The sequence below is a fragment of the Cyprinus carpio genome, unplaced genomic scaffold, assembly GCF_018340385.1.
Source record: "Cyprinus carpio isolate SPL01 unplaced genomic scaffold, ASM1834038v1 S000006809, whole genome shotgun sequence".
In the NCBI taxonomy this organism is placed as follows: domain Eukaryota; kingdom Metazoa; phylum Chordata; class Actinopteri; order Cypriniformes; family Cyprinidae; genus Cyprinus; species Cyprinus carpio.
The window spans coordinates 986,531-997,802 of record NW_024879395.1 but is presented as its reverse complement, the minus strand read 5'-3'; the positions used below and the strand labels follow the sequence as shown (position 1 = coordinate 997,802).

At 31.6% G+C, this 11,272-nt stretch overlaps 2 long non-coding RNA genes across 2 annotated transcripts; one reads left to right on the top strand and one right to left on the bottom strand.

Moving 5' to 3' along the window:
- Nucleotides 1-1,581: 1,581 nt before the first annotated feature.
- On the top strand, nt 1,582-3,821 carry LOC109078326. Its single transcript, XR_006159982.1, has 3 exons — nt 1,582-1,770; nt 3,027-3,200; nt 3,692-3,821. It is a non-coding gene; the product is annotated as an uncharacterized LOC109078326 (long non-coding RNA).
- Nucleotides 3,822-9,810: 5,989 nt separating this feature from the next.
- LOC122144938 lies at nt 9,811-10,853 on the bottom strand. Its single transcript, XR_006159967.1, has 3 exons — nt 10,724-10,853; nt 10,362-10,416; nt 9,811-10,008 (listed from the first exon to the last, which is right to left on the bottom strand). It is a non-coding gene; the product is annotated as an uncharacterized LOC122144938 (long non-coding RNA).
- Nucleotides 10,854-11,272: the final 419 nt, after the last annotated feature.

Below are 11,272 nucleotides of genomic sequence, written 5' to 3'. Positions count from 1 at the left end.
CCACTCATTAACCATTTATGAACATATAGTCATGTTTTTGTAAATGATTAGCTCATCATTAACTAATAATTTATAAATGACTTATAACAGAAACGTTATTATAAAGTGGTTACCCAATATTAACTTCTTGTTTATTGAACTGTTGTATAAAAATCACATGTCACATTTTCAGATATTTGGGGAAAACAGAACTCTTGCTATTGTTAAACTACAAGATATGATGCAAATATAAGACAAAACCCCATACAGGGGGCTTAATTTGCACTCTTATCTTGTATTTTAGGGTCATTTAACAAAAATTTCATGGGCTACATGACGTCCTGAACCATGTCCAGCAGCTGCATGCAATATAAAATGACATAGTGGGCCACACAGGGTTTTATTAAAAGCATTGTTGTTTTTTTTTTTTCCGATAATTATTTGCGTCAAATTAATGTGTTAAATTGATAGCAAATTGAAAGTGTAATCATTTAAATTTTAATTTAAAAAGGTTTTTTGTAAATGTTGAAATTAACATGAATGCTATAGATGTATTGTTCACCATTAGTCCATTTTAGATAATGTAGTTAACTAAGGTAACCTTACTGCAAACAGTGTGGCTGAGAACAACAGACCTAAACATATGTGACCCACTGAGTAAAAGAGTAATACTGACACAGAACAACCAGTCTTAAAATTGAGTGGAAGAGATGGAATGTTTATTAATTTGATATTCCTGAAATTAAAGATGCTGTTACGACAGAATTTCAAGTTTTCAAAGTAAAGTTTATAAATGTTTTTGAAAGAAATCTCTTATGCTCATCATGGTTGCATTTATTTAATAAAAATACAGTAAAAACGGTAAATCTGCAGTTTGAAAAAAAACTGCTTTCTATTTCCTCTCATGCTACAGCTCCATTACTCCAGCTTTCAGAGTCACATGATCCTTCAGAAATCATCCTGATTGCTGAATCTAAGAGAATCTAATCTTACAGAATCTAAGAAAATATACCAACTATATTTGTATATAAATATAAGGGATACATGTTATCATTTTTCACTGAAAAATAATTAAAAAAAACATCCACCCAAAAATTAGAGGTAAATCACTGCAGTAACAAGGGTGATCAAGAGTTTCAGGAAAAGGAATATACTGAAAGCTCTTCTGTAAAAACAGCCCTGTGTATATATTCTAAACAGGGATTTTTAACAAGTCTCTTTAACCTTTGGGGTAACAAGGTCAGTGTCAGATAAAGAGTGAGAGAAACCTCAATATCGCCAAAGCTGTAGCGCTGAAAATCACTAACTTGCTTAAAAACTCATGTAAATAAATGTTCTTACACTTTTCTCAAGTAATTTACTGTAAAACGAAGCACTTTACGGTCTTTTTTGTTTAATTTAATGGATCCTTTGAATAAAGTATTGCATTTCTTAAAATCGTAATGACCACAAACATATGTAAAATATAATAAGAGTTCTCATTATAAATAAATAATAATCAACTTTAATATTCAGTGAAGACAGTTATTTGATGGGGGTGGTTGAGAAACATTTGAGAACCACTGCCTTTGCATATCATAAGATCTGATTCATTGTCTTTTCTCTTTCCATCTTCAGTCTGTGTGAATGCAGTATTAAAGAGAAACAGTGTTTCATCCTGACTTCAGCTCTGAAATCAAACCCATCACACCTGAGAGAACTGGACCTGAGCCGGAATGAACTAAAAAACACAGGAGTGAATCACTTATGTGACGTACTGAAGGATTCACACTGTAAATTGAAGAGATTGAGGTCAGTAACATTAAAATGCTTAAACTCATTTAGATTGAGTAAAACATTAAAAATGCTTAAACTCTTTTTTGTTCTTTTTTTCTGTATATGGTAAGAAGAAAAATTAAAATAAACAGTTAAAAAATTGAAGAGATTGAGGTCAGTAACATTAATAAAGACACTTTGTAATCAATATCTCATAGTGAACCTGATTCTTTTTTTTTTTTTTTTTTTTTTTTTGTCTGATTATTATCTGGTGAAGTAAGGATTAAACATACACTGATACAAGGTTTCCAGAACAAGACCAATACTTTACTTTTTGTTCACCGATTTTGGATACTGATTACCAATAGCAGTATTTTCATAGCATTTGTGGGTTTTTTTTTTTTTCATATTAGAGAAACCAAAAGAAAATGATTCATATACAGTAAGTTGTGTATTGTACGAGCTTCGTTAACTGTCAGTTTCATTCTATGGCTTTATTGAATTTGGTATTAATTTTTAAAAGCATGTCAGATATTTAGAGCTGTTCTAGTGTAGGGCTACAGAGATCATAACATTTTTCCTGTAGTGATGTGGGGAACTTTTTTTTAAATTTATATATATATATATATATAACTTTTGACTAAATCTATTTTATTGAGCAACTTTAGGTGTTACATTTTATATATTTATTTCTCTCTCCTTCTCTTTCTTTCTCCTCACCATCAAGTAGTGATAGGTGCATTGTTTTACTTTCTTTGCTAGTGACAAGTCCGACCAAACATTTTCAGTGATATCTGTGAGAAAGAGATGTGTGCTTGCATAGCTTGCTGTGCACTCAATCCATGCAGTGTGCTTCACTGCAAGCTTGCGCACAGCAGCTATACATGCATGAATATTGATTAATATAATGTTATTCATATTATTGATTCATATTAATATGATATTAATATTCTAGTTATTAGATACATTCACATAATCCATAATACATTCTTAACCTCTGATATCTTCTTTCTGCTGTCTGTTTGTTATAATGTTATTCATATTATTGATTGTGTCTTGACACAAGTACAGTACTTACTTGCACTGCATGGGTATCTGTGTTTTTGGTATCGGAGCCTTTTAATGAGTATAGTGCACAAGATCAGTATAAAGACCAATGCCAATACTCCATCCCTAGTGAAGAGGATCTCTCTTCCTCTTTTTGTTAATATGCTGTGTTAATGTGACCGTACAGAATAAAGAGTTATCTTCTGCTGTTTTATTTTCTTCTTTCTCTCTTATTCCCATTGTAGGATAAGCTGTTGTTATTTGGCAGATGAAGGTTGTTCTGCTGTGACTTCAGCTCTGAAATCAAACCCATCACACCTGAGAGAACTGAACCTGAGCTGGAATGAACTAAGAGACTCTGGAGTGAAAAACCTCAGTGATCTACTGATGAACCCACAATTCAAGCTGGAAATTCTAGCGTTAGTATCATTATACTGTACAGCATTTAAAGTGTGATGAAATCTTATTATGCTGTTAGCTAATGTACTGATGGATATGATATGTATCAGTAGAAAAATAATTGTTCTTTTTATTTTTATTTTGAATCAATATAAACTTTGTTTCATATACTGTCATCTATCTGGCAAATCCTTGCTGCAAAAAGACAAATTTGAGAATAGTGTAACTTCAGTGACTTGATTGTTGTTACATGGTTTTACAGTACTTTTCACTTAATCTATTTTAAGCTATTTATTTAATTTTTAAGCTACACTCAAAAAACTTTAAATTGTGATTCATGTATAAAATAACCTTAATTTTCTCAAATTGACAACAGGAAAATAGTCCATTTAAATGTCATTTCCATGTTTTACTGATGAATTAGTGACACTGTGGCATTTACTTATGAATTTAACTTAAACATGTACTTAACATGGATCTGATTCATTGTCTTTTCTCTTTTGGTCTTTAGTATGTGTAATTGCATGATTACAGACAAAGAGTGTCTCATCCTTACTTCAGCTCTGAAATCAAACCCATCACACCTGAGAGAGCTGAAGCTCAGTGGGAATCAACTAGGAGACTCTGGAGTTGAAAACCTTATGTGTAATTGTATGCTTTGGATTCTGGTGAGACTGTTGTTAGTGAATGTTGATTATATCAGTAACGGTGTGATTAAATTTGACTATTAAGTTATTTATTTAAAAGCGAAAGGGCCTAAGTGACATAATTTACAGCACTGCAAGTAATTGATTGACAGAAAGGAGTTAAGACCACACCTGCTTACATGTAAAAGGCATGTAGAGGAAAACCGTGACATCTAGTATGGGTCCGGCTGAAGGGTTTCTCTAGATATTTAAATCTACAGCTGGCTAGTTAGAAGTTCATAGGCTGGATCAGTATTAAAGGTGTTTATTGTGTTTGAACTAGTCTTTTTGAGGATGGCACACTAAAGGAAAGTTTTTGTGGAAAGCACTTCACATATAGAGATGGTTTGGGTGTTTTATGCAAATGACTAAACTCAGGCACACAGTTGCTCAAAATAGAATACTCCAAATGTATTATCATTAGAACGAGATTAAGAACTTATTCATGTGATTATTGTCATAAATAATGTCTGTTGACCAGGTTAACAGTCACTGTTGTTTTGAATCGACAAACTTAAAAACAATTGTTAAATAAGTAACTTTGAAAAAGTTAGGCATCGCTGACAATTCAACAATAATTGTACCTGTCGATCTTTGGGTCGGTTTTAAATCTCACCTTCTCTTAAAAGCCAGTCTGATGTAAATATGAGTTGTTACAGTTTCTCTTACTTTCACTTTTACTTGAAAACTCTTCTCTAAACAAGGTTTCTTTGTTTTAACAACAGATGATTCCTCAACTGGTTGTCTTTTTGAACAATCCATTGTGTTAATAATGCTGCTTAGTAATGGCTTCAGGCTGTCAGAACTGTTAACAAATCTCTCACCACATCATATCTGCAATGTAATAGCTGAATGTGTAATAGTGAAATAGATGTGACGTAATCATGCAAAAACAAATAATGGCAAACTGATATTTTGTGTGAAAACCAACATGACAGCTCAAATTATGATTTATTATGTACTGCAGCTTTAAGCAGAATTTATGTTAAAATACACTAAATTAACTTAAATTATATTAAATTTGAAAAGTTTATTTATTTTCTCACTTTAAGAATGTGAAAGTAGTCCATTTAAATTTCCAGTCAGTTATGTGTCTTAATCTACATTTAGATTAACTAAAGATGCTTTAGACTTGGATTCTAACTAGTATCCTCAAATCCTAGTTATGGATTGGTGTGTGGTTCTATAATTAAGTTTCAATGTTTTGCTTATGTATTAATGACTGCATGGTGTTTGGTTATGATGAATGGAACTCACAAATGAACTTATAATTTTTAAGCATTGTCTTTTCTGTTTCCATCTTCAGTCTGTGTGAATGCAGTATTACAGAGAAAAAGTGTTTCATCCTGACTTCAGCTCTGAAATTAAACCCATCACACCTGAGAGAACTGAAGCTCAATGGGAATCAAATAAAAAACGAAGGAGTGAATCACTTATGTGAATTACTGAAGGATTCACACTGTAAACTGGAGAAACTGAGGTCAGTAACATTCACATTATAATCACAATGCTTAAAATTACTTTGACATTAGACATTAAATGAAACACTGTTACTCAATATCTCAAGAAGAGCTTTAGTTTGCATTATATTTGTGGAAAATAATTCCTCACAGACCACTGTGTTAGCGGGATATGTGCAGCTGTGGCACAAGTATCTTCTCTGTCAGTAATATCACTAACAGTCATGAAACAATGTGGAAGTATAAGACACATTGTAAAAGGCAGAGGCCACAGTGCGAACAGCAGCAGGATAACTGCATGACCAGTTGGTCAAAAACACATGTGCCTCAGACCAAACAGATCGCAAGCAAAGCAAGGAGCCCCCCTCCAAAAAAAAAAAAAAAAAAAAAAAAAGGACTAAAACGTGCATTTTTGATTAAATAAACAACAATGTGCATTTAATTAAAAATTTTTGTGTTGTATTTGTTATGTGTATGGTGAATGTATGGTGTAACATTTACAATAAATAATTAAGTTGCAAAGGAGTGAATGTGTTTCTGCACAAACTTCTGTAGCTTTGATGAGGCTCAGCCTACACTTTACTGTCAAATCAAACATTTTTATTTGTGTTGTTGATTTGAATTTTCATGTTAAATTTGATTTTGATTTATGTTTAATTTTATGTTATTTATTTTCTGTTCAGGTCAATCAGATGAAATTCCTCATTAGATGGATTCACATTGAGATGACTGTGATATTACTGTGATATAGAAAAGGCAAATGTGACTGTGCACTCTAAATACCATAAACATCGTACAACACTGGGTGAAAGTAAAAAAGTCTCTTTTGTCTTTCTGTTGGTCTCCTTCTAGTCTGAAGTACTGTAGAATTGCAGCATGTTTCTTCTTTAACTCAGTCTTTGACAAACAGAAAAACACTGCATTGGAGACTCAAAGAAGCAGACTCAAACTGTGACTGCGGTGAGTAAACATCTCTTTAGTCATACTAACACAGATAAGCATTTTGAATGTATTATATTTAAAAACACAAATACTGTAGTCACTCTTTAGTTTGGGGATCAATTCTCACTATCAAATAACTATTTAACTATGATTTTTGCCTCAATAAAATCCTAATTTGTTGCTCATCAATGGTTAGTAAGGTAGTTTGTTGGTATGGGGTAGGATTAAGGGATCTAGAGAATGGTCAAGCAGAAAAAAGACTTTGATATGTGCTTTATAAGTACTAATAAAAAGCTAATATGCTAAGGATAGGCATGCTAATAAGCAAGTTAATATTGAAAATTGGTCCTTTAAATAAAGTGTTAACAATATTGATCTAGAAAAATGTGTGCCAAGTTAATGTAAAACCAGAAAATTAACCTGATTACAAGAATTCAATGTTTGTTAAAGTCTATTATAACTCTGTACTCCAAAGTAATTGAAATACAGAAACTACTTTTGCAACTTCTCCCACTCAACACTATTTTTGCTCCTCCTCCTTGCAGCCTGGGATAAGGACTGGTTCAGCTGGGGAGTGGACTTCATTGGTGGGTGGTTTACACCCTGGTCCAAAAGCTCAGGAACTTATGAAATCAACAGAAAAGTCACCATCAGATGAGGAATCCTTAGACAAGCCTCACTAGTACTGTAATAAATTAATATGTTTGAATGTTTTGATGTCTATAATCAAAATGTAATAATGTTCATCATATATTCAAATATGAACTGAGAGTATTATCATAAAAATAACAAAAAATCCTACCCCTAACCTGTTTTAAATCTTTGATGACATCAAAAAGGGATATTTTTGGTGAGGAGCAAGCACTTCAAAACCTACAGCTAATGATGAATTCAGTGTGTTTTATAAACAGACATATTTATTGATAACCGATTTAAACAGCTTCAAACAGCACAACTAAAGGTTATTACACTGACTCTTACTGTACGTGTTGCTTTTCAATAATGATAACTAAAGAATACAGCTGGGAGGCTCAGACTTTCAAATTTAATAATGCAGCATTAATATAACTACCTACACGTTTCATGAGTAATGTTGAATGTTTATTGTTGGTTTTGTATTTACAATAATATTTTTGTGGTTTTATTACAGGTGAAATAAAGGAAAGAAAAGACGTTGATGAACACTCAAATGAGGTTGATTAGCAGGAAGACTTGACTCTTTGTTATAAGGCCTACAATCAGATAATGATGTTTGATTACTCAACTCAATTTTGAAGAAATTAAAAAATTGCTTTTTGTACATGATTGTACAATACAGTGTAAGCTGTCAGATATATCAAATGAACATGAAATATAAACTGAAAGTCTACATGTTTAAAGATTCAAATCAGTACTATCAATGTCAGTTTTATACTTCTTTATGCCATAAATTCATTTTTACATTTTATATTTCTGTACATTTTTACATCTTATGTCTCTTACATTTTTATATATTTTTTATATTTATTATTTTAATTTGTATTAAGTCAGGGTTGTGTCTGGACAAATATATTGTTTTAGATCTGTGAAGAAACGTCTAAGTAAGAGATTGATTGTGTTTGGTTCATTGTACTCTGAACACAAGATAATAATGTATGAGTTTGTTTTTGTATATTTGATAATAATCTTTTAAGTAGTTTATTGTTTTTGATGGAGTCTCTCCTCTTTCATCGGTTCAGACTAACTAATCTTCTGACAGATGTAGAGGTTTCTTCTGACAGATGTAGAGGTTCCTGTAGAAATTACATATGAATGAGCAGCCATGCAGGTCTATCTAATAAAGACAAGTGTTATCAAACCCATTCTCATCTCACGGGCAGTTATTTTATACAATCATTAACATAATGAACATTGTTGTCATCCAAAGATTTTATACAATCATTAACATAATGAACATTGTTGTCATCCAAAGACAGTGTTACTATCATACAGGAAGCTATTCCATTGTCATGTGATGAAAAACAACAACTATCAGTAAAGGTCTAAAGGTTTTATTCAAAAAAATTATTAAACCTGCAATTTAATTGTTTTATTCAAAAACATACATATTAAACCAGACACTTAATTTTGGCCTTTCTGTCTTTACTTTACAGGAAAGTGGAGAGCGTACAGGAGAGTAAGTATGATTTTGGTGTTTTATCATTTTTATTTAAAACTAGATAACTAAAACATTTCTGCTTTTTATTTTATCTAAATTATTTAATTAATTCTGTTTTGTGAATTTTTATTTGGTGTTGTGCATTTTTATTTAAAACTACGTCTTTGTCGGACGTTGAAAAGACGTCCCCTGAAGCGCCAGAATGAAAGTTTTTATGACGTCTTTTTTCGACGTCTTTTGGACGTCCAATATCGACGTCTACAGGACGTCTATAGAAGGTTAAAATTGCGTTCAGATGTGGTCATTTCTGGACGTATTTTCAACGTCTTATAAAGTCTCATTTAGGCGTCATTTATACTGTTTCTGAACAAAATAAACACTCTTAAGCTGCATTCAATTAAATATCATGTTTATTTCAATGCACAATTTCTTTTTTGTACTTGTAAATAAACTTAAAGAAACAGTGTGTTCACACAAAAAACATGAAATAAAAGAAATGTCACTCATTATACAGTGGATAACAATTAACAACAAACAATTTAGTTTAGTTGGGTCCACACATTATGTTCACCTATTGGAAGTTTAACTTTTTAAGCTTTTTCATTTTTATTTAAACTGCAATTAGCATAAAATTCTTAAAGATGGTATTCTTTATTCATGCAATAGTCAAGTGTTCATGTGCCCAAATATTATCTGCATGCACAATAATAATAATAATAAAAAAAGGGTTTTCAATCTGGGGTTCAGGACCAAAACAAAGGGGGTCAACAAATAATTTATACCATATTTTCAAGACTACTGGTATTTTTTTTTAATCTTCTGAGATGTGCTGAATTATTCTAAGCAAAACGTAAATACATAAAAGCGAGCACTTACAGGTTTCTATAAGTATAGTTCTCCTGTCTGTGTGACAAGCCTGTCTGTACACAGTGGTATTGTCTGTACCACTGTGTTTTTTCTACATTTCAGAATGAGGTTCACAGAAACTGAGATAGCAAGTGCATTTTAATTAACAAAAGATATACTGCTTGTAAATAATGGCACTAGAATTTTTTTTTTTATTTTATACATAGGCCTAATATTTTTTATTTTTATTGTGTTTTGAATAGTATTCAAAAAGTAAATGATTTGAAGTGAGGGAAAATAAAATCTTTACAATGTTTATAGTTTTTTAAGTTTCTTTATGTTTGTTTTATTTATCAGTAATTAAATTATTTCTGAAAGTAATAGTAAAATGTATCTTATACACCGATACAACTTGTGTGTTTTTTTCCTGACCTGATGCAACTTAGCCCTATATTGTGCTGTATTATTAAACAAATGTATTTATCTTATACACCGATACAACTTGTGTGTTTTTTTCCTGACCTGATGCAACTTAGCCCTTGTTCATTATACTCCCCACCCACAATAATTTTAAGCCTTAAAATCTGTTGTAATTCTGAGGGTGTCTTTGAAAAATCTTCTCTGCAAGGGATCCCTGGCGCCAAAAATGTTGTAAATGTCCAGTGCTAGTGGTCAGGCATCCATATACAGCAGAGTCTGGTGTGGTAGGAGGAACTGTCCTGGTCGGCACAAAATCTATCTGTCTTCATGAACTGCCCTGAAACACAAATTAAATATAAATGATTATTATAAATATAAATATAGCTTCACAATGCTCATTTGACCCTCTGGGGTGAACATATGATCAGAAAATACAGCCAGACTGATTTTTAGTCTTTAGGGAATCATTTCAAAGCGTAATTTTAATTTTATTTTTTTTTTTTATTTAAAGTGCCTAATTTCACAGACTCGGCGTGAGCATCCAGGATACACGACAAAGGCTGTTTTAATACAAGAACACTTCACACAAGATAAAGTTTTGAAAATCTTACATGTAGTGACAGAATGTATTTGTATTTGCCAGTAACGTTACTAAAACTGACCACTAGGTGTCAGTAGTGTTACACTCACCAGTAGAGTGTGTAGATTACGAATCAGAAGTTAAACTCTTGTTGCTGTTCCCGTCCTGAAAAGTAGAAAAAAATATAAGTTCTAAAATCGTTTCTTTATTTGATCAAGAAAAATTACAGTTACCTGTTTTAGTGACTAATTTTAATAACTTGGTTAAAAAGGATCATCAAAATTTTACCTCAGACTGTAACTTGGACCACCTCAAATTAACCAACAGGGATAATGTTATGTACAATTACAAAAAGAGGAATTTGAAAATATATAATCTTTATAATCCAAAATAAATAATTTGAAATATTAAACTGAAGTAAAATTTAACATTAGATTGATAAAACGATGAATAAAAGCAGATTTATTCTTACCTTTGGCTCAGCGCAGTTGTCAGATGACCGTTACTGTTTGAATTTCCAAGTAACCGTTAACGTTAATTACGTTAGCTCCGTCCCGTTGTGAAGGTCGTTCGTTGGTCCGGTATCTCTGTAGGTTTATAAAAAGTGTCCTCAACGTAGAAATAAATAAATTAAAGGATGGCGGCAGTTATATCTTCAGTCTTTTGTAAAAACAGAATTATAATTCCGTCTTCGTTGTTATTTTGCGCCATCACGTTACGTTTACGTTTTTTTTTTTTTTGCCATCACGTTTACGTCACTCACGTAACATCACATAACGCCCCTCGTGGCCAGCGCACGTTTAAATACACTATTTCATTTCATTTAAATCTATGTGTTAAATATTTATTATTTAATTATTTAATAGGATATATATATTATTTCAATCTAATTATCTATTTAAATATATTCCACTTTAATATATTTTTAATGTATTTAACTTTATTTAATTATCTATATTTAATTTATAGATCTAATACAGATATAAACTGCTGTTTCTGTCAATGCTCCAGTGAAAAATAC